The sequence below is a fragment of the Dreissena polymorpha genome, chromosome 2 (assembly GCF_020536995.1).
Source record: "Dreissena polymorpha isolate Duluth1 chromosome 2, UMN_Dpol_1.0, whole genome shotgun sequence".
In the NCBI taxonomy this organism is placed as follows: domain Eukaryota; kingdom Metazoa; phylum Mollusca; class Bivalvia; order Myida; family Dreissenidae; genus Dreissena; species Dreissena polymorpha.
Genome location: NC_068356.1, coordinates 118164578 through 118190657, shown reverse-complemented (window position 1 = coordinate 118190657; position 26080 = coordinate 118164578). Strand labels below are relative to the sequence as shown.

The 26080-nt window shown below is 34.3% G+C and overlaps 2 protein-coding genes across 12 annotated transcripts in view; both read right to left on the bottom strand.

Annotated features, from left to right (window-relative positions):
• The window catches only part of LOC127868686 (G protein-activated inward rectifier potassium channel 3-like), a 318245-nt gene that overhangs the window by 224705 nt on the left and 67460 nt on the right, over positions 1 to 26080 (bottom strand). For 9 of the 11 annotated variants that reach the window (XM_052410636.1, XM_052410634.1, XM_052410632.1 and 6 more), the window contains exon 3: positions 17835 to 20893. The gene's annotated coding sequence lies outside the window, so the exon portion shown is untranslated. Of the gene's footprint in view, positions 1 to 17834; positions 20894 to 26080 lie in introns of those variants that run through there. The other 2 variants (XR_008044226.1, XR_008044227.1) reach the window with 2 other exon arrangements.
• The window catches only part of LOC127868700 (WD repeat domain phosphoinositide-interacting protein 4-like), a 379045-nt gene that overhangs the window by 324504 nt on the left and 28461 nt on the right, over positions 1 to 26080 (bottom strand). The gene's annotated exons all lie outside the window — the stretch shown is intronic.

The following is a 26080-nucleotide window of genomic DNA, read 5'->3' as shown; positions in this document are numbered from 1 at the left end:
TTTTACTTAACGCCAACAGACACACATGAATATTTTCGAATATTTAATAAGCTGATTCGAGATACAACCTCTGAATTTTTGCTACATCACTGCGTATTTGCTCAATTCAAAGGATGTAGCACTGTTCAGTGTAAGGAATTCCGGACTACTCTCTGTATGCTCAAACGACACAAATTGTGGCCCTGTTACAATTACGCGTTACAATCCATCTCGCAGAATTTCACTTTCGCCTCCAAGATGAGAAAACAATCATAAGCGAAATAGTATAGTGTCACGATAAGAGATAATCGTTTAATTATCATACCACAAGATTGCCGTACTTGGTCAGCACGTCTGGAAATCATTCCTTAATGTGTGGATAGGCTGACATTATTAACAAGTTTGCTATTTTGAATTCAATTTTGTATCAAAACGCGTTGTTCTTAAATGTGGCATTTTAAATTCGCAATGAGATTTGTAATGACCTTCGTCATGCAAAAATGGGTCTTATTCCATATGCGCCCATCATATAAATAGCCCACTCAGCTATCTCTCCTTCTGGCAAGGAGAAACATTACATATTGAGTGATTTTAAAGCGAACAGCATCGCCTATGGCCTGACTGCGCAAAAGCACATGTTGGGTTTAACAAACGCTTGCCGATATGCATAAGACCCATTTTCGCATGACGGCGCTATTGACGTGTGATTTAAATGTGTCGAAAGAAAACTGCGTTTAAATCAAATATCAACATACGATATATTTCGATAGTGAAGAAAGATACTCGTAACAAGACATATGAGGACACATATGAAGTGCTCTCCTGTAGTATGTTTTTTTATCTACTCACACTAATGTGTGGTTTGACAATGCTAACACACATTTCATGCGGTGAATATGCAACTCACAACTGAAAATCACAACACAATAGTTTAACGTTTGTTTAATTGTATTTATTTATTTAGAAAAGTAAATTGCAAACTTTATTTCAAAGTCAGCGTATACGCCGACTACATTTTTAAAAGATATTTATTGTCATAAATATATTTAATATAATATATTTAGTTGTTTTCGGATTTTAGCGATTATAAAGCATTTACGAGGTTGCCTATAGTATGCCTGTAGTAATTGATGAACTCATATCCAACTGTCTATGTATTGAGAACTGTGAATATTAACAAGCTAAACCTTTTACTAACCTTCTACTATTGCGTTGCTAGCACCCGTAAATACAAAAGATCGCCGCTATCTGTTGAGAACCAAAGAACGTTTTCCAGAAATACCCGCTGTAGTAGCATGAACGAGGTTACGAAACAGGTCATTCGTATTAGTATTATAAATTGTTTGTTATATTCGGGTTTAGCGATTATGAAACATTTTTTGTTTTTGTCTATCGTATCGCTGAAGTTATTGTTGAACTTATGTTCAACGTTTTATAAATTGAGAATATAAATAAGCGTTAACTTTTTCCCGAATCTATTAATAGCCTCAATTTACGACCTGTACTATGTCATTGAAGTGTATGTGAGGCCTATCATTGCGCTAAACGTGTTAAAAGTGTTTTGTACAACAAACACTGATTAACAAAACTGGGTCTTCTCTAATCTGCATCAATACTAAACAGAAATACAAATGTTATATCTGGTTTCTTGTATTTAAAAAAATTATTTTTAATAAATTAGTTATCATTTTCCAAACAAATTTCAGAATAGGCCAGTTCATTGTTATTGTTTTGATTCCCGATTTTCGCGCATGCGCAATGCACTGGTAGTCAAAAAGCATTGCTTACAGCTAACGCAAAGCATATGGATAACGAGACTTGTTTAGTCAATACATCGAAAAGAAACTTAAAAAACAACACCTAAATAATATTTAAAAAATATAATGTTCAGTGCCAAAAGAATGCATTAACACATTTATTTGCATTTTAAAAGAACGCGTCATTAGCATAAAAGTAATTAAGATTGTCTGAAGACTGAACGACAGACAATTCGACGCAACAAAGAGCTCTATGCATTAGCCGTATAATTATTTGCAGAAAAGCTTCAATAAAAATAATGATACATCTAATTATAAAATTATAATTATCAATTGCATGCGTAAACTAGAATAATAAAAAATTAGTGATAGCTAGAATGTGTCAGTGCTTCATTGAAAATAAACGTACTACAAAGCCCTATTAAAAGCGAAGTTCATGACGGTATTTACATGTAATTTTAATTTGGATGGGTGTTGTTCAGAGAATGACTTGAGGAATATTAACATTTAACTGAAAAACACAACCTCACATGATGCAAATTGAACTGTGTATTCATGTATTTTGTAAACTCGTTACTAGTTATCGAGTATGAGTGACAACTATCTAACATTTAACACACACGCACAAACACACACACACACACACAACATAATATATATACATATATAATATAATATATACACATTGTTTCATTATTATTTACCCCCATTGATGTCAAACGTAATTTCTTGTTTTTATGATGTATTTCGTGCATTGCCGTAACATTACATCTTCATACTGAATGACGTATTTATAATTAACCGATGCCCGCTAAATACGTTAAATATTTTTTATTTACATTTTATAATTCATAAATACTTTATTTTTTTTTATAAATAAAACGGGCCTTTTTCCTTACCGTGTTCAATTTCTGATAATCTATAGACTTCAAATTTGTACAATAATTATGTAACATATCTAATTTAAGCAACTGTTAAGTATGTCGGTGGTAAATTTATTCAACCAAATGCCTAGTTACTTAATACTACCAGAATGAAGACATGGTGGCATCATCAATTGCGTTTAATGACCAGACTTTCATCTGCTACCTAGTGTGATTTATGACACCATGTTGTTAGTTAGGTCTGGACAATATCTGATCAAAACGAGATAATCGGATTAGGCAGGACAAAGGGGCAATAAAACACCGGTATACAAAGGCTTAAACGATTTTAAGATTGATGCAAACAATCAAATGAAAACTATTGCATTTAATTTAATTAAATGTTTATTTAATGTGTCAACATGTTAGTTTTCCCGGACCAGGGTAAAGGTCCCTGCCCAGACATTATGGTTAATTTGTAAATGTTTTTTATTTGGATTTGATCTATTAATTCATTGTGTTCAATCTTATTTGTTTCAGTAACCAGTCCTACTCGGTTACTCCTTTCTCCATAGATTCAACAAGATCAGGGCTAATCTATTTAACTGTTCAGGGGTCATTATCAAAGTGGTGTGAAGCGCTGATCACTGTTGGAAGTGATAACATGAGGGGATTTATTGGCCACATCTAATTACAAGATACTGGTGTAGAATGCTGAGAATTCAGAGGGTTAAACAAGCACATTTTAATAAAGAGCATCGTGCTTGTATTTGAATGATGGATTAAAATATAAAGAACAGATCAAAACTTGTACATAGTTTATTATTAAATTGAACAACATGTTAATTAAACTATGTTATGGAAAGTATATATATGCGAAGAGTATGTAATGATCTCAGAGCATAATTATAATTATGTTATAAAAAATTATAATGCAGATATTTTTCATTACACATAATTATCAAATTATTCAGAAGTAAACAATTGAATGTTCCTTATTTTTTCAATGTTCATATAAACAAGTTGAAATAGCATAACTAGTATGTCACATAAACTTTATAGAATTCTTGTCATTTTATAATAATAGAATGATAAGCTGCTATATACATGTATATTTAGTACTGTCATTATTGTAACCCGAACTTTTCTAGCAAGGAAATTTCATGGAATAAAACATTATTTTATACACCAAATACCAACTTTACCTTTGTAATTCACATAATATACATACCGGGTAACTATGTTACTAATCAGTAAGTTAAAAAACAATTTTTTTTTAACAAACAACTTTACAGGAATTATCAACATGAGTATCCAGCATGATATTTGCTAGTGGAGTGTTGAACTGGACTTAAATTATATAATTAAATGAATTAATTAGATGTAGTCTCCTGTGGTTGATAAATATTAAATACCAAAATGTCCCAACTTAAAGATCAACATGAATTTTGCATTGATCTACTTCAAACATATTTTCCATCTGTGTACTGGTTCATCAAACATCATGTTTCTTTCTGAAAAACAAGAACAATAATTTATTGTTTGAAATTCTTCTCTGTAAAATAACAGCATGCTTGTATTTTTGTACACTTATTTTTTTAATATGTAACCACTTACACACATAAATTGTACATCTATTCAGATTCAATACATAAATTCCAACACTATGTAGGCTAGCTGCATTAAATCAGTCGAAAGGTTAGGCCGCTACGGTACCTGATCAATTAGATTTTATTAATGATTAATACTAACGATAACTAACATTATGTTTAAACTTATCGATATCACGTGGGTTCAAACCCTTACAACTTCCTACACAATCAAAATAAAACATTATGTATATCAGAATTAAAGTAAAATGTAATTATGCAGCATAAGGCTACAAAATTTGAAAGCAACATTTTTGCTTTTGTCGGCATACATTGTATATGGTATCTCCTTCTTTCATAAAATGCATTTCAAAGAAACATTTTTTTTCCTCCAGCTTTTTTCAGTACACTCATTTTTATGCCCCCGGTAGGGTGGCATATAGCAGTTGAACTGTCCGTCAGTCAGTATGTCAGTCTGTCCGTCCGTACGAAACTTTAATGGTCATAACTTTTTCAATATTGAACATAGCAACTTGATATTTGGCATGCATGTGCATCTCATGGAGCTGCACATTTTGAGTGGTGAAAGGTGAAAGTCAAGGTCAACCTTCAAGGTCAAATGTCTAATATATGGCGTCTGTCCGTCCGTCCGAAAACTTTAACATTGGCCATTACTTTTTCACTATTGAAGATAGCAACTTGATATTTGGCATGCATGTGTATCTCCTGGAGCTGAACATTTTGAGTAGTGAAAGGTGAAGGTCAAGGTCATCCTTCAAGGTCAAATGTCAAATATTCCGTCCGTCCGAAAACTTTAACATTGGCCATAACTTTTTAAATATTGAAGATAGCAACTTCATATTTGGCATGCATGTGTATCTCCTGGAGCTGCACATTTTGAGTGGTGAAAGGTCAAGGTCATCCTTCAAGGTCAAGGTCAAAGGTAAAATTTTGCAATATTTAAGATAGCAACTAGATATTTAAAATGCATGCATATCTCATGGAGCTGCACAATTTGAGTGGTGAAAAGTCAAGGTCAAGGTCATCCTTCAAGGTCAAAGGTCAAATATCATTGTATTTTTATTACCTAAAACTTTAACCTTCGTTAAAGTTTGGTCATAACTTTTTTAATATTGAAGATAGCAACTTGATATTTGGCATGCATGTGTACTAGTATCTCATGGACCTGCACGTTTTGAGTGGTGAAAGGTCAAGGTCAAGGTCATCCTTCAAGGTCAAAGGTCAAATTTATGGCTTCAAAGCGGCGCAATAGGGGGCATTGTGTTTCTGACAAATACATCTCTTGTTGCAAAATGAATTTAATGTTGTTATGTCACTTTTCCCAATTGTAAGCTCCGACAAAAGGACTTTAGATAGAAAATCAGCATTAACTATATGTTTGTATATCTCTTTTGTAGATGTAATGGGGGTTTCCTCTGACTGTTTAACTAATATCCCCTTAATTTCCTTCGTAACCTGTCTACACACTTCATATGTGTCGCGATATGACATACAGTATTGCACTATATGCTCTCCAATTTAAATAAAGGTTTTCCTTCAACACTTTTTACACTCAGTGATCTTTTCCTTTCAACCAACTGAAAATGTTGCCACTTTTAATTGCTGGTTAATCTCACACTTATTGTTTTTTAGAAATGCTTTGAACTCATCAAAGATAATATATTCTGAATCATTTTCGTCAAAAACTATTCTAAGTTCCCTCAGTGATGGAATATGAAAAGTCATTTTGGTTGTCAATCTGAAAGAGTAAAGAAAACTATCTTTTAAAATCATTTAACTTCTATTAGTTTTAATTTCAATCATTTCATATTACATGTTCGGTGCTTGTTACATGTCAAATTTAAAATCTCACAAAGGTGAACATAAAATTATTTTACTAACAAATTTCAAGCTTACCTGTTTTATAAATATAAAAAAATCTAAATAAATGTTGTATTGGCTTTTAATATTTGGCACAACTGTTAATTACACTGGTCGATAACTCTCTGAAACATGTTGCAGCATATTCACATTTGGCCAGATATAACACCTGGGTTCATTTATTATCACCAAGCAGGCTGTTGTCAACCTGACATGGGAGTGTGCTTTATGACCACAGAACAGTTAACACTAATTAGTTCTGCTGATAAGCTGATGGCTAAAATCTAGCCGTCCTCGGAGTAACTGAGTAGGACTGTAACGTAGAACAACTTGTTGGCATGTTGAAAAATAAAATCTAAATATAATCGTTTAAATTTAACCGATCACGCTCTATTTCTCCCCATTGTTTGTATCTTTCTTTTGACTACCAATATAGCCCGGATGTAAACACGCAGGTGCGCGTGACGTCACGCGTGAACTGGTCTATACATCAATTAAGGCTTCATAAAGACCTTTTAACCACAAACTACTGGTCCTAATGTCTCAAAGCCCTTATAAATGTATAACAGGATATTGAAGAAAAAATTTGGACTTATTTGCCCGTATGTTCAAGATCCGTCACAGTTAATGAACATTTAACGTTAACGACCCGATCATATATGTTGAAACATTTAAAATTTATAAGAACAACTGTTTCATAGTATGGTATATTTCCCAGTGTTAAGTTTGACATAATTAAAACATTGTGGGCAGTTCTGTATGTGGAGCAGAACAGATGCCATAAGGTGTTCGTAAACTACAAAAAAGCTACAATGCTTTGTAGAAATGATTTGTTTTCTTGCCATACAACAACAAAAATTATCTTGTCTTGAGCATAGCTGATATTTTTTGTCTGAAAATCCTTAAGGTGATCCGAAAATGGTTGTACGGGGATATAACAAAAAGACAACGCAGTCTGTTGAAAATGCTGTGTGCAATCGTTAATTGTTATAAATCATGGTATAATGCAAACTTAACCACTGACTCATTAGTCTTCGGCAATAGTCGACAAGTTTCTTTTGATTTCTGTCATTTTCGGAAGCTGGCATAACATTTCGTTAATAATAATCTAAAATGTTCTCTCTTTCCTGTCGGTAGAACATTAAATTCAACATTATTGTAATGCTTAAATACCAAGACTCACTGGATTCCGGGAATATATAAATAATCGTTTTTGAGTCGAATAAAGTTGGGTGCATCTTATAGTTCAAATATTTTTTTACTCGTCAAAAAACATTGGGTGCGAAAGCACCCGACGCACCCCCCCTGGCTACGGGTATGGAGCCGCCAACGACCAATCAAGCAATAGTCGGTGTCTGAATCTGCGCTTAAGAATTTAAGTCCTTACTGCCAGAATCAATATCACTCTTTTTTTAACATGTTTGATGTAATACCCTTTGTCTCGGAGAATACCAGTGGTGCTATTTCTTTTATTGCCTTGCCATTAGTAGCGCTCATTTGTAGATTGTTGGGTATGACTGTTTTGCAATAAGTCACATGTTCACCATACGTAGGAGCAAAATGTAGTTTGTATCATGCCCAATAATGACGAAAAAAGTTACTTACATCTTTTGAAATCTACTTACTTCTAGGAGTCTACACAATTTTTTAACATATTTACAGTCGTGAAAAAATCAGCATCATATCAGACCAGGCGGAAGCAAGTACAAACTATAGAATATTTCCCTTTTCTTAAGTATACCATGGTCTGGAAGGAACAATGGTTATTACGTAATACAAGAGCTCCGCGGTTGGATACAGATGCCTCGGGCCTTGACACATATCACTCATTCCTTTGATGCCAGATCAAACGGAAACCAATTTAACACTTTATGTCACAGTGACCTTGATCTTTGACAAAGTGACCCAAATTTCAATCTACTATCAAAGGCAAATGCATATGGGAACTATCATGCCAATCGGTTATTTTGTTGATGAGTGATTGATCGTAAACGATTTTCACACTTATTGCGACCGTCGTCTTGACCATTGACCTTGTGACTGCAATTTCAATAAGGGTCATCTACTATCCAAGGCCAATTCACATGTGCAGTAACAAGAAAATCGGTCGATTCATTGACGGGTTATTGATCGGGCATATTTTTCGCACTCATTGTGACAGTGACCTTGATCTTTGACCTAGTGACTGCAATATCAATAGGGGTTATCTACTATCCAAGGCCAATGCACAAGTGAAGTATCAAGCAAATCAGTTGATTCATTGACGAGTGATTGATTGTTAATGATTTTCACACTTATTGTGACAGTCAACTTGACCATTGACCTAGTGACCGCAATTTCAATAGGGGTCATTTACTATCCAAGGCCAATCCATATATGAAGTATCAAGCAATTCGGACAGTGACCTTGATCTTTGACCTAGTGACCCTTATTTCAATAGGGGTCACCTACTGTCCAAGGCCAATGCATATGGGAACTAAATAAATCATGTAGACCATAGGGAGTGGCCAGTTTTTAAACCATATGCAGGATTTAATCAACTTTGTAGAAGACCACTTTATGACGCATTTAATATTTTATCTCTGCATCTCACAGTTTCCTAGATTTTGTTAATTTTTCACTTTCAAAATCAATTTTCAGCTCTATTGAACTTCATATGCAGCTCTCCTGTACAAAAATCTGCCATGTGGTTTAAGAATTTGAAGTAGCATTATATAGCAGCACTTCATGCTCATGAGTGAAAAACTGAACTGGAATCCAAAACAAAATATTTATTGAAATCATGTTTGGCAATTATTTATTCAAAATGTGGAATAAATACAAGGAAACAATAAAATGGCATATAAAATCGCACGCAATGGATTTCACACGTGTAAAAAATAGAATGGATCAATATACAGTTGCATTCAGAATGTGGCCAACAATGCACCTGGACCTTGTCTTATCAGGGGATCTTTCGAAATTGACAAATTTCCGTAAGGTCTGTAATGCTAGCTTACAACAAACAGTTACTTATAATCAATATTTACCAAAGATAAATGACATGCATAAGATTGAAAAAGAAATAATAATAATTACTGAAATTGAATAATCATAGAGGTCTGTGCTTACCTATTACACTTTATTAAAAAAAAAGACGTTAATTTTAACTTGTCATATAACCACAAATAAAATGAGCACCCATGATTCACATGTAATCATGTGGAACAATTGGAATTGCCACATTGAATGACATGCTGATAAGAGGGGACATCCTGCTACTAAAATGGATGTGAACAAAATAAAAACTTCTTTCGAATATGTTTTTAATTTTTTAACTTTTAAAGAGTTATTTTTGCATCACAAATGGCAAATCAGGCTATATTTGTGTTGAATTAACATATGATTTCTTAAAACTACAAAAAATGTGAGCTATGACTCCTCATGTAGATTGTCCACTTGATACAAATTTCCAATTGATAGCACTCAGAAAAATAGTAAGCAACCAATGTTAAACCATTTCAACAATTATTAAGAATAATTTACCAACTAATTAAAAATCTAATGAAACAACTTTATACATGTATTACACTGAGGAAAAAATTAAAGGCTTTTCGTAAAAGAAAAAATAACTATAGTATGAAAACAATGCAAAAATAATATACAGATCATGTTATATTTGCACACATTTATGTATAAAACATTTAATGCAAGAACAAACCATGATAAATGGAAGACATTATATTTTGGACACATTGGTAGATAAATAGAGAAAAGCATGTTTTTGTTGCAGCTTATCCCTTAAAAACAACCATGATTGTTAAAAACAAGAATTGATTCCCAATTTTATAAAAAGATCTTTAAATTGTAGTTAATAACAATTTAATTTTGGAAAAAACCACTTTGGTTGTCTTAGGTCTCCCAAAGAAATGATTTTGTGTGTGCAAAATTCAATGCTGAATCATGTGTATGAAAATTTCAATCATACATGTATTCATCATAGCAACACAACAAAATTCAGCACACAATCCAATGGAGCTAACAGGAAAAATATTACCTTAAATATCATATACCTCAACATAAAAAAACATTTGCAATAATTGAAAGCAAACAATGCGCTAACAACAAACAAGAGGGCCTCAAATGCTCAAAGTCGCTCACCTGAGATACAAAGAAACTATTGGGGTAACCTTTTCTGTGCAGCCAAAAAATAACAATAGAACAAATGTTCTGACCAAGTTTCATGAAGAGTGAACCATAAATGTAACTTTTCAAGTCCTTACAAGATTTTACTATAGAAATATGAGGATAACTCCCTACCCCCCTGACGGCCATGGTTTTTCAAATTCATCCAAGATATCATTAAAACAAATGTTCTGACCAAGTTTCATGACGATTTGACAATAATTTTGACTTTTAGAGTGTTGTTACCATAGCCATAGAAGGAAAATGCCCTGCCCCCTGGCAGCCATGTTTTCAACATACATGAACCATTTTGGAACTCCTCCAAGATATCATTGGGATAAATCTTCTGACTAAGTTTCATGGAGATCGGAAATATATGTTGACTCTAGTGTTAACAGGGTTTTACAACAGATATATACAGCCATATAAGGAAAAATGCCCCGTCTCCTGGCAGCCATGTTTTTAAGCAATTAAAACCAATTTTCAACTCGTCCATGATATTATTAAGACAAATCTTCTGACCAAGTTTCAATAAATGTAGACACTAAAGTGTTAACAAGGTTTTACAATAGCCATATAAGTAAAAATGCCGGCCTCCTGGTGGCCATGTTTTTCAACAGACCAGAATGATTTTCGATCACATCCAATATATTATTAGAACAAATGTTCTTACAAAATTTCATGAAGATGTGACTTTTAGAGTGTTAACAAGCTTTTACTATAGCCATACAAGGACGGACAAAAGGCAATCACAAAGGTGATCTAAGGTGTGCTCAGGTGAGCTAAAAATGGAATCGCTCTTACCTAAAACATAACTCAGCTTCATAGAGGAATATTGACATCCTCACTGATGAAGAAGCAAGTGCAATCAGAGGGGGTAATCACCTGATAGTCAAGATGGCAATGTCTATGTTAAGACAGGTATTTTTGCATTTGTATACCCTTTATTTTAATTTTTTCTATGCTGCTCATTTTCCAGCAATATCAGCATGAAACTTTTTAGTGTTAATTTTGAAGTATCATTCACTATAAATCTCTACTTTATTTGCCAGCAAGGTTACAAAATTACAAATCCTTTTCAGAAAATTTTTAGCAAGTAATGTCAAGATATAAACAAATATTGAAACAAAATAAAAGCTTTTAATTTCCTTTCTGATATGGCTGGAAAGTGAGCGGCATTTAAAACAAGTGATGTGTTTTTGAAACACATATGTCCCCATATATTTGACCTTTGACCTTGAAGGATGACCTTGACCTTTCACCACTCAAAATGTGCAGCTCCATGAGATACACATGCATGCCAAATATCAAGTTGCTATCTTCAATATTGCAAAAGTGTACATTAAATGAACGATTTTGACACATATTTGACCTTTGACCTTGAAGGATGACCTTGACCTTGACTTTTCACCACTCAAAATGTGCAGCTCCATGAGCTACACATGCATGCCAAATATGAAGTTGCTATTTTCAATATTGCAAAAGTTATGGCAAATGTTAAAGTTGGAGCAAACAAACACACAAACCAACCAACCAACAGATAGGGCAAAAACAATATGTCCCCCACTATAGTGGTGGGGGACATAAAAATTAAACAAAAGTAAAATTAGGTATTTAACGGCAAAAAAACCTGTCTGGGCATGGGCTATGTCTTATTGACTATCACATGCCACATTGACTATCACATGATTACCTTCTCTGCAAATACATTTCATCATCATATAAAATAAGTTTTCACATCAATTCAATTTTAGCTGAACAAGATTTAATCACATGAAGATAAGTGACAAAATGATCATTAAAAGTAGACAACTACCGGTACTCAAATCCAACAACTCTTGGAAAGCATATCTTGTGCAATTAACTGCACGAGTTTAGAAGCATGAAATTCAAATAAGAGGGCCTGAAAGGCCCAAAGTCGCTCACCTGAGATTCAAAGGATTTGACCTGTTCTGTGCAGCCCAAGATATCATTAGAAGAATAAGTTTTTACCAACTTTCATGACTAGTGAACACCCTGGCAGTAATGTTTTTCAACAGACCAGAACCATTTTAATACACATCCAAGATATCATTTAAACAAATATACTGGCAAAGTTTCATGAAGATTCATAAGTCCATATAAGGAAAAATGCCCGCCCACTGGTGGTCATGTTTTTCAAGCAACTGGAACCACTTTCGAACTTGTCAAAAATATAATTGGGACAAATCTTCTGACAAAGTTTTATGATGATCGTACAATGAATATGGCTTCTAGAGTGTTAACAAGGTTTAACTAAAGCTATATAAGGAAAAATGCCACACCCCTTGGCGGCCATGTTTTTCCACCAACCGGAACCATTTTCGAACTCATCCAAGATATCATTGGGACAAATCATCTGACCAAGTTTCATGATGATCGGACAATAAATGTGGCCTCTAGAGTGTTAAAAAGGTTTTACTAAAGCATGATAAATTATAGCCATATTAGAAAAAATGCCCCGCCCCCTGGTGGCCATGTTTTTTTAGCAACCGAAACCATTTTCAAACTCATCCAAGTTATCATTAGGACAAATTTTCTGACCAAGTTTCATGAAGATCGGAAAATAAATGTGGCCTATAGAGTGTAAACAAGGTTTTACTATAGCCATATAAGGAAAAATGCCCCGCCCCCTGGCAGCCATGTTTTTCAATCAACCAGCATCATTTTTGAAGTCATCCAAGATATTATTAGGGTGAATCTTCTGACCAAGTGTCATGAAGATTGGACAATAAATGTGGCCTCTAGAGTGTTAACAAGATTTTACTATAGCCATATATAGCCATATAAGGAAAAATGCCCCGCCCCTTGGCAGCCATGTTTTTCAAGCAAACGTAACCATTTTCAAACACATCCAAGATATCATTGAGACCAATCTTCCGACCAAATTTCATGAAGATTGAACAATAAATGTGGCCTCTAGAGTGTTAACAAGGTTTTACTTTAGCCATATCAGGAAAACTGCCCCGCCCCCTGGCGGCCATGTTTTTTCACCGATCTGGACCATTTTCGATCTCGTCCGAGATATCAATGAAACCAATGTTTTGACCAAGTTTCATGATGATTGGGCAAAAATTGTGACTTCTAGAGTGTTCACAAGGTTTCTCTATAACCAAATAAGGAAACCTGCCCCGCCCCCTGGCGGCCATGTTTTTCAACGGACCGGAACCATTTTTGAACTCAAGCAACATATCTGTTAGACAAACATTTGACAAAGTAACATGAAGATTGGTCATCAAATGTGACTTCTACAGTGTTCACAAGGTTTTTCTTTTTTTTGACCTAGTGACCTAGTTTTTGACCCAGCATGACCCAGTTTGGAACTCAGTCGAGGTATCAATGGGACAAATGTTCTGACCAAATTTCATGAAGATCCGACAATAAATGTGGCCTCTAGAGTGTTCACAAGGCAAAATGTTGACGACGCACGAGGGATGACACACGACGGATTAAAAGCTATCACAAAAGCTCACCATGAGCATGTTGTGCTCAGGTGAGCTAAAAATGCAAATTTGGGTTGGTAACTTGACCGCCGTGATATGAATAAAATATAAATGTTGAAAACAGCAGATCTGACTAACAAACAAAAATTCATAAATGTATGTATGACGATTGCCATAACAAATTTGAAATATCATGACATTGATACACATGAAAGGGGTGCCCTCACGTTCCACTTTTGTCCAAAAACTCTGCTTATGTCAAAAACAAACTGATGATGGCCAAATTTGACGTTGTCAACTTAATTTGTAAGGTAATGAAACAGATGATAGAGCAAACAGTCTTCTCTTTTTATTAATTTGTGGAATGTTTTCTTAAAATTGCATATTTAATGATGAATACTAGCTATTATATGGCCAAAGTTTACCTTTAACCTCTAAGTGCGACCTCTACCTCTGAGGTACTGGGGCAGGCTTTACACACAACATGTCTGCACCTAATAGTGGTCATAAGTAGCAATTTATTTTAGAATAGCTTTTAAAATAGCTGATGATCGCAATTTTACAGGCCAGACAGGCTTTGTTTTATGGCCAAATTTGACCTTTGAACTCTGAAATGTGAGAAAAAAAAGCCATGCAGAATCAATATTTAGGGGGTATTACCATGTGAAAAAAGTGTTAAGTTTTTCATTCTTGTTTACAATTTCCAGAAATGCAAAGCATATATATATTTTATTGCTTTAATCATATACAAAAATGCTTTAACTTTTAATAATAAACACAACTTAACAAACATAAGATATCAACAAAAACAAGAATGCTGTAGGTCCCAAAGGCGCTCATCTGAAACCCAAAGGAACTCAATTTTCTATGCAGGTAGTGCTTATTGGGGTTATCAATATTGAAATGCCTCAACACCTTGCAGCCATGTTTTGGAACAACCCACAATAATTTTTTATCAACTCAGTCCAAATCAGCGTTCGACACTAACCGGAGTCCGGGAGTCCGAGACTCCTTAAAATGAGACTCGGACTCCTTGTTTTTGCATCAGGGGAGTCTGTAGGACTCCTTTAAAATCATCTTTGAATTTAAAAACAAAAACAGTTGATTTCCTACTTTGTTTAGAAAGATCAGAATGTCCGAACTTTTAGGGATCCGAAAAATGTTCCACAAATCATTCTGCTTGAACACATGGACAAAAACAAAAGAATCCGAAATTATTAATTTTGGTTCCCTGTCACTGTCCGTGCGTGTATTAATAGGGGAACATGCAAACTATGAAACGTTCGTTGCTGTTTATTTTTTCACTGATATTTTCGCTGTAGTAAACTAGCTTCGCCAAACAGTTTCTCATTACTATAAAAAATCATCACAATACAAGAAATTGTGTACACATTGTACGTTTTATGGCCCCAAGGTACTGAAGATGGGACCAGCTGTGTGCATCATTTGAGCGTGAATGACCCGTGTCACTATCAATCGATGATTTCAGTGTTATATTGCAGTTTGTAGGCATTGTTATACCAGCCACACTAATCGGTTCCTACTGTGTACTCCTTCACGATAAAATAGTGGCTTAACTTAAGAGACTGATGATGGGAACAGGGTGTATTCCTCGTGGAAATTGTGCTTTGCATGCAAAATATTGTCAAAACATGTTTCCATGGTGTAAAACCCCAACGATGAAATTAAAATAAAATTAGAATTATATTGCGTTTCCCAATTTCCACGTTCTTGGAAAAATATTATTAAGAATATATATACAGCAATGAGAAATATAGGTTTGTTACACACTTACGATGTGATTAATTAACTATGACACTAACAAAAAGGAAGGTTCCGATAATGTTATTTAACCCTAATGGCAAGGTTAAACAAGCAATCATAATGCATAATAAAAAATTGTGTTTGTTGAAATCTAACAATAATTAAGTAAATAATTATTAACTTAAATATAACTGGAATGCGTTAAATATTTTGCAACATGATATAACAAATATTTAACAGCAGCCAGTTACAACTTCTATCTGAAAACAAAAATATATTACAATAAAATTTTAACATTTCATGGATTGACATGTGTTATTAGCCGAAAATATGAAAAAAAGTGTCTTAATTGTTGGACTCCTTGAAATCTGTCTAGACTCCTAAATTTCAAAAGTTAGGAGTCCTTGGACTCCTTACTCAGATTAGTTAGTGTCAAACACTGCAAATATCATATTAACATATTTTTTTTACATATTCTCAGAAAGTTAACTGATCAGTTGGTAACACATGTGAAATCAATAGAACAAAATTAATGCGAAGACCAAAGTTCATAAATGTTGGGAAATAAATGTATCCTAAGAGTGTTAACCAGCTAGTTCTTTAATTCAACCTAGTGCCCTACTTTTTTACACTAAGCCAAAATATAGGTCCAGATATCATTTGAACAAATGTTCTGACCAAGTTTGGTAAAGATAAGGCAATAAATGTGACATCTACAGTGTTCATAAGCTTTTTTAAAATTGCTCTAATGACATAGCTTAAGAACCATGAGACCCAGTTTTAAACTTGGCTTAGATCAATGGGACACATGATCTGAGCAAGTTTCATGCAGATTTGACATACAATGTGGCTTCTAGAGTGTAAACAAGCTTTTCTTTAAGTTGACCCAGTAACCTAGTTTTTTATTCCACATGAACAAGTTTTGAATTATGCTCAAATATTATTGGGACAAATGTTCTGACCAAGTAATTTGACCCCATGTAATACAGTTTACAAGAGTTCCGCGGTCGGAGATGACCGCATTGAAGCCGGATTTTTGATTTAAATGACAGGAAAGTACCTTTCGTGTTTTTGTCAATGCAATACTTAAATTAATGAAATATTGTTCAAAGGTCAAAATGAAATGTAAGTACTTTTCAAGGCATGAGCAAACCTTGTGTTATGTTTTGAATGCATGCATATACATGAACAACAATAACATTTAAGGTCACAAATATGAACTTGAATTGACATTTAACATTTTTACCTACCAAAGTTATAAGAACTTTAACATTTTTACATTCAAGGTCACAGTGACCTTGACCTTAGAATGAATGACCTTGAAATGACCAGTGGTCATCTAAGTGTGCTTGCAAACCTTCATGTCAAGTTTGAAGACTCTATGTCCAAGCATACCAAAGTTATAACAATTTTAACATTTTAACATTTAAGGTCACAGTGACCTTGACCTTCAAATGAATGACATTGAAATGACCAGTGGTCATCTTCTAGTACTGGCCAATCTTTATTTCAAGTTTGAAGACTCTAGGTACAAGCATACCAAAGTTATAACATGAAATAAGAACTTTAACATTTTTACATTCAAGGTCACAGTGACCTTGACCTTCAAATGAATGACCTTGAAATGTCCAGTGGTTACTTACTAGTTCTGGCCAACCTTCATGTCAAGTTTCAAGACTCTAGGTCCAAGCATACCAAAGTTATAACAACTTTAACATTTTTACATTCAAGGTCACAGTGACCTTGACCTTCAAATGAATGACCTTGAAATGTCCAGTGGTTACTTACTAGTTCTGGCCAACCTTCATGTCAAGTTTCAAGACTCTAGGTCCAAGCATACCAAAGTTATAACAACTTTAACATTTTTATATTGAAGGTCACAGTGACCTTCACCTTCAAATGAATGACCTTGAAATGACCAGTGGTCATCTGTTAATCCTGGCCAACCTTCATGTCAAGTTTGAAGACTCTAGGTCCAAGCATACCAAAGTTATACCATGAAATAAGAACTTTAACATTTTTACATTCAAGGTCACAGTGACCTTGACCTTCAAATGAATGACCTTGAAATGACCAGTGGTTTCTAACTAGTTATGGCCAACCTTCATGTCAAGTTTCAAGACTCTAGGTCCAAGCATACCAAAGTTATAACAACTTTAACATTTTTTATATTGAAGGTCACAGTGACCTTGACCTTCAAATGAATGACCTTGAAATGACCAGTGGTCATCTGTTAATCCTGGCCAACCTTCATGTCAAGTTTGAAGACTCTAGGTCCAAGCATACCAAAGTTATACCATGAAATAAGAACTTTAACATTTTCGAGCACGCCGCCACCCCGCCCGCCCGCCCCCCCCGCCCGCCCGACAACATCAATCTATAAGCCGAGATTTTTTCGAAAAAAATCCGGCTAAAAACCAAGGTTCTAACAAAGTTCAATGATAACCGGCCAATAAATGACGCCTCTACAGTGTCCACAAGCATTTTCTTTAATTTGATATACATACCTAGCTTTTGATCTCTTGTGACCCAGTTTCAAACTCGTTTGAGATATTATTGCCACAAATATTCTTACCAAGTGTCATGAAGATTTAAATATGAATGTGACCTTAAGAGCATGAACAAGCTTTTTCATTGATTTGACCTAGTGACCTAGATTTTGAACCTATATGACCCTGTTTCTAAATCATCTTAGCTATCATTGAGACAAATGCTGTGAGCAATTTTCATGAAGATTGAAAAACATAATGCGACCTCTACAATACAGAGGTTCAATACAGCAAAAAACATTTTCAAACTTGGCTTTGCAATCAAGGTCTGCATAGAAGTTACTTACATAGAAAATTAAAGCACAACACTTTCCTTCTGACTACAATTATTTAGCAGAAAACATTCATCATTTTTAGAAACAATGACCTTGACCTCACTTTCCAACCTAGGTCTGCATGAAAGCTACCAACAAACAAAATTACAGCATAAAACCACCATCCAAACTCAAGTTATTGTTTTCCTGTTCTTTTTAGATTATATAAAGCAAGTAATTCACCTACACACACAATTTTATCACAAAATCTCCAGTGTGACTGATAATTAAATTTTCAAAACATTTCAGGAACAGTGAAATTGACCTTGACCTTTTTGCCCAAATGAAAAACCCTACGATAGGTGTACATGTTAGCTTTATAGGAGTTACTGCACAAACAGTTTACCTGAATTTTCTCAGTTCAATTAGCGGTATCGTATCATTCTGCTTAATTGCCCCTTAGAGTTATGGGCCTTGATATGTGACTTTGCATGAATCTCCCCAAAACATGTGTGAAGTTTCAATTGAATATTCGTCGCATATACATAGGTAAGTATTTTTGCTCTCAAACTTAGTTTAACTTGTATAGGTTAGTACACAATTGGACATAATCCACTAAATATGCTGGCCAGATTGTTAGTTATTGGTCAGTGAATGTTCATACAGACTGTGAACACTTACATACAGTTGAATTTCAATATCTGTAGTAGATATAGAGATATGGTGTAGTTGCATGCAAATGATAACCAGAATTTAATTGTTTCAACACCAAACAAATGGGCATCATTTTGCACCATTGCAGGTCAGAGCTATGGAACTTGGAAAGTGACCTCCAACATCAAACACATATGTGCAATTTCAATTAAAAACCTTTTGTAGCCACAGTTATATAGCGATTTTGCATGTTAACCTTAAAAGAGCATTGAGGCCGACATTTGGGTGATTAGTATATAACAGACTTTTCACTGAAAATTAGAAGTTAATATAATCATTTTACTCAAAGACATAAAAATCAAATATAATAATAATATACTGTTAAATAACGGCATGTAATTTACACAGCACATGATATTATGAACTCTTTAACAGTATGTAAATTTTCAATGTACATTTACAAAAATCAGTTTATGAGTAGTGTTATAAATAAATGTGACCACCTTCTATATTATCACAATTGCCTTGTCATGGAGTTGTGCTCAGATGAGACTTGAATGAAACAGCATATTATGAACAACAAAATAAACATGTAAATACAGTCAACATAAGGTTTTAAAGTAATAACAAAACAGCAAATTTCGTTGTGTTTTGCTGACAGTCAGTAAAACATATCGTGATAGCGAAGGAATGCGTCAGTGACTTTCCTGTGCTGATACTGTGGATTCTTCATCGTCATGGAAGTCCATTTTTAAAACTACTGGAAACAGTTCCTAGCAATGTTCACACAGTTTATGATTGCTACACTTTTGAAAAACATCTTTAATTGCAAATTTAACAGTAACTTGCAGCAAACTTTAAGAACGCTAATGTGTGTTTTAACAAGGGCTGTTTGTAAAACATGCATGCCCCCCATATGGGCTGTCCGTTGTAGTGGCAGCCATTGTGTGAATACGTTTTTTGTCACTGTGACGACCTTTGACCTAGTGACCTGAAAATCAATAGGGGTCATCTGCGAGTCACGATCAATGTACCTATGAATTGTCATGATCCTAGGCAAAAGCGTTCTTGAGTTATCATCCGAAAATCATTTTACTATTTCGGGTCACCGTGATCTTGACCTTTGACCTTGTGACCTCAAAATCAATAGGGGTCATCTGCAAGTCATGATCAATCTACCTGTGAAGTTTCATGATCCTAGGCATATGCGTTCTTGAGTAATCATCTGAAAACCATTTTACTATTTTGGATCACCGTGACCTTGACCTTTGACCTAGTGACCTCAAAATCAATAGGGGTCATCTGCGAGTCATGATCAATCTACCCATGAAGTTTCATGATCCTAGGCGTATGCGTTCTTGAGTTATCATCCGGAAACCATTTTACTATTTCGGGTCACCGTGACCTTGACCTTTGACCTAGTGACCTCAAAATCAATAGGGGTCATCTGCGAGTCATGATCAATCTACCCATGAAGTTTTATGATCCTAGGCGTATGCGTTCTTGAGTTATCTTTCAAAAACCATTTTATTATTTCTGGTCACCGTGACCTTGACCTTTGACCTAGTGACCTCAAAATCAATAGGGGTCATCTGCGAGTCATGATCAATGTACCTATGAAGTTTCATGATCCTAGGCCCAAGCGTTCTTGAGTTATCGTCTGACAACCACCTGGTGGACGGACCGACCGACAGACCGACATGAGCAAAGCAATATACCCCCTCTTCTTCGAAGGGGGGCATAAAAACTGACATACTTAAATATTTATTCATCCATTGTTTGACAAATTAAATCAAATTTACTGATTAATCCTTTTCATTTCTGGACATATTTCTTGCCAACGGTTCTTTCAGTTGCATGATAACTGTTTTGTGTCAATAATTGATTTTCACTTCAATCCGTAGTTTTTGTCTTCTTTAATAAGGGGGCTAACTCTTCTTGTAATGAAATCATCTACCATGAGTTACCTCCCATGCATCTGAAAAAAACAAAAAACAACATTTCATACACCGGTTCATTTTTTAATATACACTCTCACTAATCACAAAATGAGGCATTAATAACATATAAATGAACCCTTTTTAGAGTTAGTTTGTTTGTTGCATTAATAACATATATTCATTAACCCTTTTAGAGTTAACTGTGTTTGTTGTTGTAAAAAAGGAAAATAGTTGAAATAATTTCTCAGTTTGTTTCACTGACATTGGTCTTCTGGAAATAATATTGTACCAATTCATAAGCACTTTTTTGTCAGATTTCGGCCCTATTTTTGCTTATGTTGTGAATAATGGATTTTTACAACCTGAGGGCAATCAACCATTGTAACCATTTGCGTAATGGGGTAAATAACCATTTACACTGTAGAAAACAATCATTTCACCCAAAAGCATTTGAAATGATCTCGTCCTATTTTTGCTTATGTTGTGAATAATGGATTTTTACAACCTGAGGGCAATCAACCATTGTAACCATTTGTGTAATGGGGTAAATAACCATTTACACTGTAGAAAACAATCATTTCACCCAAAAGCATTTGAAATGATCTCGTCCTATTAAGAAAGCAGTGTGTTTTTTGTTCTGTATCATTTCAGGCAGGAGTAAGCAAAGCTGTGTAGTTGTATTTTTTATTTCAAAGTAAACAGAGAAGAACAAATCACAATTAAAAACAATTGTGAATTGATTTATTGCTTTTATTTTAATACACTTATATAATTTTCAGACACTTAGTTTTTATAAACCTGTAATGTTTGAATATTTTTCATATGTAAATTTTCGAACACAAACATATTTATTTTTCAGTGTCTGAAAACTAAGACATGTACTACATGATTACTACATGTAATCACTATACTCCGATTGTCATAGCATCCCATTGTAAAACGGCCAACGTTTAAGACAATTTTGTCATGCCTCTCTTTATTTTTCTGAATGTGCAAGCCTAGTATGAAATTATAAATTCAAAAATTACAATAAGGAATCTATGTCTATAATTTGGAAGAAATTTCCATACAGCTGAAGCAGTAACCCTAAGCAAAATGAATTTTAAAAGGTAAATTTTCACAAAAGCCCAGTTTCTCTATGGAACATATCACACACTGAATGTTCATCTTTCAAAGTAGTCCACAAGGAACTATACAAAATGTTTCAGTTACACTAAGGATATGGAAAATATCCACAAAAGGAATGTCTGCTATTGCCTAATGGCTTGTCCACCAAGAGAGAAAATGAACTCATAAGAATACCGTAATTACTCTATGTTCTCGGACACTCTAAGTTTTTTTTTAGCAAAAATAATTATTTTTCGTGACTCTTAATTTTCGGACACACGAGTTTTCGTCCATAATCAATGTCTCTAAGTTTTCGGACAGTATATTTTACATCGCTATTTTACCAAATTTCAGTCCTGTTTTCGATATCTAATGACACTTCGATCATGGGGTTTTACAACCAGATTAACATCATAAAACATGGCAGGTGCATGCCTGAGGGCAACAGACCATTACATTTGCGTTATTGGGTAAATGACCTTGTAAACCGGTATTAAACAATGGTTTCGCCCGATAGCATAAGCGTTATGACAATTACCAGGGGTAGTGCCAATTAACAGTTCAATTATCTACCGCAATGGTACTCCCCCTTCTCAGTAAAATAACTGTGGCAAATACTAAACGCTTCAAAGTGTGATGCCCCCTATTGCAAGTTTTACGAACAATGGAAGGTGCTAGACAACAACTATCGGAAATGAACAAACAAATAATGTATAGTTTGCTTTTTATTTCGTTAATTACAGGTTCATACTAGCGAGTATCGGTACATCACATGCTCATCTTTGAACTCGTTGGGCAAAGTACAACCTAGTAGTAACTTTCTGTCAAATAAATTAAGCATTTAAAATTATTTAAAATGCAGTGCAAACATATATAACTGTAATTTGTACTATACAGCATGGTATTTTACAAGCGCATGTTATTACCGGTAGTCGTTGATACAATTGACGCTATTTTCGGACACTTCAATTTTCGACTCTAAGTTTTCGGACACCTGTATTTTGTGAATATTTTTCGTATCTAAGTTTTCGGACGCGAAAAAAATTAATTATTTTTAAGTGTCCGAAAACAAAGAGTAATTACGGTAGGCGATACAAAATGTTTTGGCAAGTTGTAGCCTTATAGCCCACTGATGTCGTCATCATCATATTTACAGTAATTTTGCTTGATGGAAAACCAAGGATAATGTTTTTGACTGAATGATCCAGGTTAATTAATGGTCTACTTCAATGGCTAAAAATAGTTAAAAGTTCTGTGATTAATCTGCATTTATGTTAATTTTAAGCAAATCCATGAATTGGTCTTCATTAGCTTCACTTGTTCATATTCTATTTCGCTTCAGATAGCAATTTCATATTTGGCAAGCATGTGTATATGGACAAGGCCTTTCCATACGCACACAAACTTTGCCCCCTGTGACCTTGACCTTGAACTTAGGGTCCGCGTTTAGGTTTTGAAATCTGTGTATAGGTTTTGAAAAAAGCTCAAAACTTCTATGAAGCGTTTGTTTATAGGGGGCATAAGTCATCCTATGGTGACAGATCTTGTTTTTAGTTCAATTTAACTCATTATAATGCTTCTGAAAACATTTGAGAACCTTTGTTTAATTTTAACAGTACAACTTTGATAAGTTAATCACAGTAGTTTCAGGGCTAGCACTGGTCCAAAATTTCTTTGAGCCAAACAGATTTCGTTTTTTCGGTTTTGAAATAATAATATATACTATCAACTTGTTCATATTTCTTTTTATGACAAAAAGGGCATAATCACATATAATATAACATGCAGTTTTCAATATAGAAATAATTATTATGGTACTTTTCAAAGTACAAACATAAATTAATGTGTACATGTACACTTAACAGTGGAATATGTTGTCCCAAATTCGAAATCCTGAAAATTAGGCTGAAGGTCTTAGAACCAGGAACCCAACAGGAATAAAGGGCAAGGCCACCCACCCCATCCAGAGACTTACAAATTGTTCTTTGTTATAGTCTTCCCAATTGCAATTTCAAGTGAATACAATTCAAATTAATGTAAACCACATCGTCTGTATTACCCCATGTGTATTCGGCATTCTATTTCTTCAATAAAGAACTCAGAAAATAAATTTAAATCAGCGAAAAATAATGTATCAGAAAACAACAGTCCGAAAAATTGTACACGTTCTGCACTTTAAATAAATTTTGCATATCGTTTGATTGCAGAAAATGAAAATCGGTAGCCTAGCAAATACGTAATAAATATACCATTTGGTTGACATTTTTCTTTACAATAGCATAGCTTGTGGGTAAAACAACTTTATTATCACATTATATTTCAAACGATAACGTCAATAATCGTCAGAAAGGTACAATTTAACCAAATAACAGAACTAACTATTTAATGATCCTAAGTGATCAGCTGGGAAATTATTTTGTGTTGCACTTGTCATTTGTTTATCTTTAAATACGATGTTTCCCATCGGCTGATAAATTGTTGGCAGACAACAATATCAACTGTGTATTCCAAGTGTCTACTCATAATTGACCCAATATTATGTGTAAGCGAACTCAATGTTGATTGGCCCGCTACCACGTGCGCATCAATAACAATAAGGTCAAGCGATGTCCACGTTCTGGTGCAGACCGGTTTTCGTTTATTGTTCAATTTGCGAACACTTAATGAAACAAAGAGAAAACTATAGAAAACCAGTCTGGATTTAAATGGCGGATGATTTCAATGAAGATTTGCTAGATTTAAGCATTTTCGCAAATCAGAATTTTCTTGAGCCAATTTCTCAATATTTTCGCAAATGGCTCAAATGGCGAACGACAGCACAAGCCCTGAACTGTTTTTCAGCTATTGCAATTTGTTTTAGCAAGCAAAAAACTCCAAATGCTGTAACTGTATGAGCTTGTCTGGCAGTAAAGAATAGCCTAAAAGAGTAACAGCCTAGAATAGACAAAAAATGACAGCCTGTTGTGGTTTGAGGGGGATGTTTGACATTAATGTCTGCAACACTTAAACCTTTGGGCATATAGGATCTTACACAACAAGATCTGGTCTAAGACAAATAGCATGTAGTAGTAATACTTTCCATGTTCAATTAGACTCAAACACTGACAACAGTTAACATACACTGTTTATGGTAGGTTATTGTAAGACATTGTCAAGACAAGAATGAAACTGAATTATGTGTCAGAAGAACAATAAAAAGCCAACTTGGCACAAAACAGTCTGTCTGGGTACTATTGATCTGTTTAGGAATTGTATTGATTTGTTGTACAAATAATTATAGCACCAATGGAAAAAAACAAGAAAAAATGGAAATGCCATGAAACCAGATCTGTAACTTGCTTACATGTATATTAAAATAATAGTGGAATCTCAAGGTAAGTCTGCAGGTATGCTACCTATACACAATAATATGTAAGCACAATGTCTTTATCCCAACTTTTTTTCAGCAGAAATTAACTGTTTTCTATTTATAGAAACTGCAGTCAATTTGACCCTTATTCCACTGGCCTATTTGGCTTGCAATCCCATGATTAGCTATATGTGTAAGCAATCTTAGCACACAATTTCAGTTCATTACGTTCATCTAAAATTAAGTTACTGACTGGTTTTTATTTGTATTGACAGTGACCTTGACCTTAAATTGAGGACCCTAAAGCAATCCAAAGCTCAGGCTTCAGGCTACCTAGACACACAATTTCCTAGTAACAACATGTTATTTGGTGGATAGAAGAAACGTTTTTTCTATTTTTAGTAAATAAAATTGACTTCATAACCAGCCCCGGGGAACACACAGATTTCAAGACTGCATTAGTCCTTACTCATGCCAGCAGATCACAAATATGTCAAATATCATATTCATCTGATTGGGAAACCTTGCAGGTTATTAAGTTTTTGTTTGATGCCTGTGCAAACTGCATGTTAAGCAGTGCAATAAATTACTTCATAAGAAACAAAAAAATAAATGTAGACAATAATTAATCATTTTGCATGTTGTGTACTTTTCAAAACTCATAACATTTAACAGGAATATGGCTGAAATATATCACTGTAATATTCCATGCGCAAAGCTTACACCAAAAGATGTTTTAACATCAGATTTTTTTCTCTTGTCTTGAAGG